The 7,385-nt window shown below is 45.0% G+C and overlaps 1 pseudogene; it reads left to right on the top strand.

Moving 5' to 3' along the window:
- Positions 1–365: 365 nt before the first annotated feature.
- LOC137527456 (lysophosphatidic acid receptor 6-like) lies at positions 366–1,410 on the top strand (annotated as a pseudogene).
- Positions 1,411–7,385: the final 5,975 nt, after the last annotated feature.

Genomic DNA, 7,385 nt, shown 5'->3' with positions numbered 1-7,385 from the left:
TGCGTACTATGTTGGCGCTTTATAAATGTAATAATTAAATAAATAAGTGTGACTGAATTTGCCCTCACGTACTAAGCTAATTTTGGAGGTCTACTGGTGGGAGTGGGCTTTAGTCTGCAGGGATCACAACCATCTACCAGGAGGAAGTTTGCATTACTTTTCTAGTTGCCTGCAGCATTGCTCAGAGAACTGATGCAATGAACAGGTAAGTTGCTCTTTTCTGGCTTCTCATACACGTTTATGGCTAGAACAGCATAAATACATGTTTTTAAACGCTTGAATTAAAGTTGAAGTTGTAATTGAAGTATAAGATTTTGACTCTTCCGTTTTTTTTGTTTTCTCTTTAAAGCTCACTAACATTTGGGATGGCAAACTCTTAAGGGAATTTTATTGGCTGTCAGCCAAATTCCTATGTCTCCTTGTTCTTCTTCTTGGGTTTTTCCTTCTCCATGGGCTTTGTGCTAAACTGCATCAGTTTGTCGATATTTTGGTTTAAGGTCAAGCAATGGAACTCAATGGTGGTTCTCCAGTTCAACTTGGCCCTCTCTGATGCCCTCATCACCACAGCAGTTCCTCTCATTATTATATTCTTCCTGACTGACCATTGGACCTTTGGAGTGTTCTCCTGTCAGCTCACAATGTTCTTGATCATCACTCACCTGTATGGAAGCATCTACTTCCTCACGTTAATCAGTATCCACCGGTATGTATCTGTGGCCCACAATGTCAAAAGAAAGGCTTTGACTGCAAAAGCATTCATCGTGAAAACTTTGTCTCGGTGTGTGGGGCATTCTTATGTGCCTAGGCCTTCCCTTTTTCTTTGTCTTCAAAACTTCTGAAGTCAACAGAGCCACAAAATGCCTCAACTTCCATCAAACTAAAAAAGCAGGACTATTTTTTGTCCTTAATGGGGTCGTGCTCTTCATCGGTGCCCTTATTCCCTTTTCTATAGCTATAGCCTGCTACAGTCTACTAATTAGATATATCGTCAAACTCAATCCAATGACCACCCTCAGGAAAGCCATGGTGTCCAAGTCGGTGCAGACCATCCTCATCTCCTTGATAATATTCACAATTTGCTACATTCCCTACCATCTCACCAGAACCATGGTTATCACCATCATACTGTTCTACCCTTCCTCGTGCTCTTGGCTGGAAGGCGCAGAACTTGCCAACTTCATCACTTTGATAATGGCAGGTACTAACTGTTGTTTGGATCTTATACTGTATTGTTATACCACTGATACATTTAAAAGCGCTTTCACTAATTGGTGTACCTTTCTAAGAAAAAAATGTCCTTGGAACGCCATGGATTCTGCTCATGATGGTCAATCAGAGGAACCTGGAGGTGATCAGCTTCCCATTCCCACGCTAGCTACAAATACTACAGGTTCAGGATTACTTGACTAAAGGCTAACATGCATCTGGAGCAGCTTAAGAGAGCAGCAGCCAGCTTGGGCGCTCAGTTAATTTGCCCGACTGATATTGATTGATATTGTTTGCTTGCCTGGAGATCGCAGATGGAATATCTATCTGAACAATGCTAACAAACAACAATAACATTTCTATAGCACTTTTCTCCCATAGGACTCAAAGCGCTAGCACTAGCTTTAGAATACTTGATAAAGTACACAGATATGGAAATGTCAGTTTTGTACTGTTTTGGAGAAGGGGCTGATACCCAGCGCTGGTGGCCAGGAGGAGGTGAGGGTAACCACCACCATGCTTCTGGCAGTTTAAACTTTTTTTTATTGTTTGTAGTTAACAATAAATACTAAACTATTATCAATGATTCCTCAACAATATTCTCTAGACTTTGAAGGAGGATTCTCAGTGTATGGGCCAGTGCACACCAAAAACCGCTAGCGGATCTACAAACGCTAACAGTTTTTGAAGCTGTTTTTTCAGAGTGATTTTAGGCATGTTTTAAAGTCATTTTCTAAACATGCCTAGCGTTTTTGGAGCGTTTTTTATATTTTGTTACAGTACAGCTGTAACTGAACAGCTACTGTCATAAAAAGGCTTGGAAAATTGCTCTGATCTACCATTTTTCAGAGCGGTTTTCCACTTCCTTATACTTAATATTGAGGCAGAATCGCCAAAAAAATCAGCAAAAATGCTGCAGGACCCGAGTTTGCGTTTGGGGAAAAATGAACCCCTCTGGTGTGCACCAGCCCATTGCAATACATTAGCCAAGCGGTTTTCAGCCCGCAAGCGTTTTTAAAAATGTTCAGACCCGCTCTTGGTGTGCACCAGCCCTGTCAGTGTAGCAATCAGGCTGGAGGGGAGGACACAATGCTGAGGGTGTACTTGCAAGGCATCAGCATGAGGAGAGGTGGTGCTATTAAGTACTACGATGTACCAGATGTATATTTATACGTTCATCCAACTGTACACAGTGCATAGACTACATATATGGATTGCCATTCAACCTTTTTTTTTGACCGGAGGTGGTCTTTAAGATCTCAGAGGTGCATCTCTAGACTCATCCCTGACCTTTATCTCTTGTCTAAAGCATTGGCCTCAATTCACTAAGGTTATCTCCTGTGTTTAATAACATTTCTAGAGTTATCACCATGGTAATAAGGCATGTAGTATTCAGGAAACATTTTACCTCAGGCAAACCTAAAGTTAACTCTTCTGTATTTAAGCCGCATCTACACGCGTAGATGCGGCCGCGATGTTCATTATCAATCGAGCCGCTAATGCGGCTCGATTGATAAGATCCGACAGGGCGGATCTTGCTTCCGCCGACTCCCTGCTCGCTCCCCGCGAGGGGACAATGGCAGGGAATCGAGCGGAAGATAAGCGGCGCCGGCGGGGACGAGCGGGGAATCGAATGCGGCGCACACGCGGCGAGCGGGGACGCGGCGGGCATGCGCGGGACGCGGAAGAGGCAATCCGGCGGCTAATCGAGCCGCCGGATCGCAGCCTCATCTACGCGTGTAGATGAGGCTTTAAGTTAAGGAGAGATCTCTAAAGTTAACGCTTCAATCTTTAAAGGAGTTGTCAGGCAATTTGAATCAAAATAAGTTCTACTTACCCGGGGCTTAGTCCAGCCCCAAGCTCCCAGCATGTCCCTCACCGCAGCTCTGCAGTCAGCCGTTCGCCGCAGCTCCGTCCCGGTCCCCGGTGATGGCGTCAGGTCGACCTCCAGGTCAGCCTGTACTGCGCTTGCGCGAGCGGCGCTGTCAATCACCGCCACGTGGACCGGAGCGTACTGAGCAGGCACAGAACTTACGGAGGCATGTGTGACAGGCAGACACTCCCCTCCTCCGAGTTCCACGACCTGGAAGTCTTGTTTTCTGTGTAGTATTGCTGCTCTGCACTTCCTGCTCCTCACAACAGGCACTAGAGCCCAAACAGAGAACCAGGAAGTGCAGAGCACCAACACTAAAGAGAAGACAAATGGACCTGCAACGCCTGGCACTTGAGGGCCCCTCTGGAAGCTGGGGCCCTGGGGTAATTGCCTCCTTTGCCCATATGGTAACGCCAGGCCTGTCTGGGTTTTATAAATCTTCAGTATAACCAAAGAGTGATCAGGGCTTTGTAAATAGCTGTGTTTAACCTCCCTCGAGCTAGGGTCGTCCAGAGACGCCGGAGGTCACCGCTCATGCCCCGCTGGGCAGATTTGAATAATTTTTTAATTTTTAAACACGCAGCAAGCACTTTGCTTGCTGCGTGTCCTACCTGATCGCTGCCGATCTGCCACTACCCGCCGCGATACACGCCCCCCCCCCTCCGAGACCACGTGCGCTGCCTGGCCAAGCAGTGCCCGACGTCCATGGCGACGGGGAAGCCCTCAAGGAAATCTCATTCAGAACGCGATTTCTGGGCGGGTCTTTGCGCCGGCGGCGATCGGAGGGGTGGGAGGGATGCCGCAGGAAGGGGGGAATCATGTAGCTAGCGCTAGGCTAGCTACATTAAAAAAAAATGTGCAAAAATTCCTGCGGCCGTGGGAATCAGAACGCCAGGCAGGTTAATTGCAGAGAGTTCAGGACACTTCCAGTGTCAGTTTAGCTGAGGTATACGGAGTTTGAGTGAGATCATTAGATGGGGACTTTGAGCAACAGGATTGGTGGTTATATGTGTTTGTTTTTTTATTAAAATGTATTATTATATAGGGAATGGGCTTTGTAACCAGAGGTATTGAAGAGAGATTTTAGGATACTCCTAGTTTCAGTTAAAGGACACCCGAGGCAAAAATAAACGAATGAAATAAACGATTGTATCTAACTTCCTTCTCCTAAAAATGACTTTTTAAGATATTCCACAATTTTATTTTATGTTTATATCTACTTTTTATGTTTTAACTGTTTTATTGTTTTTGTTCAATGACACATTCATTGAAGTATGCCAAAGCTAAAACCTATGAACTATTGAAGCTTTTTATCTCTTTCCTGCTCTCAGTAGCCATTTCTGCTAGGAAAGTGTTTTATAGTTGGAATTTCTTATCAGCGAGGGTCACACTGTACTGTAGTCACTTCCTGTCAGGACTGAGTCAGCCACTTACATACCTGATACAGGTAGTCCCTGACTTACGAACGCCCGACTTACGGACGGCATGGATTCAGTATTTCCATGGGAACAAGCCCCCCCCAAAAAAAAATTTTTCAAATTGGACTTCGAAAAATCAATTTTAAAAAATTCAAAGAAAAAATGGCTTTTAAACTTGTATAAGCAGGTACAGAGGGCAGAGGTGACACAGAGGGGGACACTGGAGGCACAGAGGAGGTACAGGGGACAAAGATAGCACATTGTTCTGACTTAAGAACAGATTCAGATTAAGAACGAACCTACAGTCCCTATCTCGTTCGTTAACCGGGGACTACCTGTATTTAACTCTTTCAAGCAGTGAAAGACCGAAAGGAACACAGCATAGTTATATGTGTGCCTGGCACTGTACATACACATGTCTATCTCAGCTGAGGTGTGCTGAGTTGGGTCACACTGGAAATGGCAAATCGCAATCACTGTGTGTTTTTGTTTGTGATGTTACAGCATTTTTTAGAGCGATTTCTAGCGCTTTTGAAGCAATTTTGATGTAATGCTAGAAATTATACAGCTATTGCAATTTGCGTTTTTTTTGTAATTGTTCTGGGTAGTAAAATTCACTGCAACATGTCTTTGTATGAGCAATTTAAAAGTGATTTTGCAGCGATCCTTTGTATTGGAGTGCAAATGCTGCAGTACCAATTATTTAGATTTGGAGTGATGGCAATCGCTCCTGTGGGTTCACTTCCATTGACTCTCATCAGCCTAGCTCATCAGCCTGTGGTCGCTCCTTACATGGTTAAAGAGGCACCGTAATGACATACTGTATGCCCTGGTAGAGAATTAGGTATTCAAGATGCTGAATTGTATGATTTCAGCATCAGAGACACTTTCTATATCTATATACTGTACTTGTATGTAACCCCACCCTCCCAATGATGTTTATCCTAGTGCCTAGGCTATGATGTCGCATAGCATTCTCCCTCCAATGCATTCTGGGAGACCAGGGCCCCTATTTAATTACTTTTTCTCACAGGAGATATTTTCACAATGTAGCCCCCATTCACTTTTCTACCTTTTTAGTACTTTTTTCAGTTGCTGAAAAGTTATTTTATTGGTCAGATGAGAAAATCATCTTCATACCTCCCAACTTTTTGAGATAAGAAAGAGAGGCACTTAAGCCACGCCCCTGCCACACGCATACCATAAAGATTTCATGAGAAAAATATTTTATTTTGTAATTCATTCTACACTGGTCCTTTATATCCTGGTTCATTATCCTGCATATTAACATATGAAAATAAGAAATATTTCAATTTAAAGGATGAGAATAAAGTTTATAGTCAATTAAACACATTTTGCAGTACAAAAATATATATATTTACACAGATCAGTCCTGAAAGAGGGGCAAATGAGGAGGAAAGAGGGACAGGGCTCCCAAAAGAGGGACTGTCCCTCCAAAAGAGAGACAGTTGGGAGCTATGCATCTTCTAAGAGAAATGTTGATTGCCTAGGAGCCCAGCTGTTGCTTCTGTGCACTTCGGAACACACTACAAATGAACATTCCACAGTGATGCGCATTTACCAGCAGTAAAGAAGATGTCACCACCAGTGATAAATTGTGATAAAATGTAAATCGGAGAGGAAAGATTTACAATAGACAAACACTGACTAAACAATCTATAAAGTAATACAACAGAGTCCCTGTTATCCGGAATTCTTGCAACCGGAAGTCTCAACTGACCGGCATGCCTGATGGATAGCAGGAACCTCTGTTTTGGGGTGTTCTGAGGAGTTTGTGTTGCCTCAAAATACTCACTGAGCCTCCACCGATCTTCCAGCGATGTCCTGCCTCACCTCGCGGGCTCCTAGTGGCTTCCAGCATCTGTGTACGTAACTTGGTGTGTCACATGACCCAATGCGGGTCAGCTGACACCCCGGCTTCCGTGCACGGAAAGGAGGCCGCGAGGTGATGCATCGCTGGAGGATCAGCAGAGGCTCAGTGAGTACTTTGCCTGCACCTGGGGGAAGATTACTGCTTTTATTGGCTTATTGCCCAAACAACCGGCAAGCACATGTATCAGGCGATCCCTGCCTATAATGGGAACTGTGCTGAATTGTAAAAAATGAGCAGTTTTATACATAAAGTTATATCCAGTAAAGTCCCTGGTAAAGCTGTGGGCCTGTGCTCTGTCTGGCTGTAGCGGGTTGATACCGGCTGAGACCAGTGCCAGAGGCTCCGTGCGATGCGTTCCGTAGAGCAAGCTTCCGGTGTCCCCCTATAGGAAGCAGCTCCGCAGGCAGCCCAAATTCCTTAAATTCATTTTCATTTTTCAGGACTGCAGATCAGGAAATCGCCCCCTACAGGCCGGACTTCCAGAGCCAAACATGAAACGCTTTCACTCTGGGTGTAGCTGCGTGTGAAGGAACAATGTCCATGTCCCCCAGGAGAGGAGGCAACGTCCGCAGTGCACAGACAAGAGGGGCTGTCATATCATTGTTCTGGTCTGCGGTCCGCAACGTACAGAGAGGAGATGTTATTAAAGGTCTCTCAAATAGCTGCGAAATGCTTAAGTCGCAGGATTAGACATCAGTTCACTCCCACACCGCTCTAATAATTAGTGGAAGGGGATTGCAGCTTGTCCTGACAGACACTGAGGAGAAATCAGGCCTTACATCAGATGAATAATTGTATCTGCAGAACTAATCCTATATAGAGCCACTCTTGGAGGGGTACAGTGAAAAATGGCGCCGTTTAACCAGTTCGGCCTATCTGGACATGTAAGTTCGTCCAGATAGGCTCTGCTGCTGCCGCCGCGTGGTGCGCGCGATCGGGCTCTCCCGCCGCTAACCCCCGATCAGTGAATGGGAATATAATTCCCATTCACCGA

Source organism: Hyperolius riggenbachi, chromosome 8, assembly GCF_040937935.1.
Source record: "Hyperolius riggenbachi isolate aHypRig1 chromosome 8, aHypRig1.pri, whole genome shotgun sequence".
In the NCBI taxonomy this organism is placed as follows: Eukaryota; Metazoa; Chordata; class Amphibia; order Anura; family Hyperoliidae; genus Hyperolius; species Hyperolius riggenbachi.
Note: the sequence above shows the minus strand (reverse complement) of the source record. Positions and strands in the feature narration are given on the sequence as shown.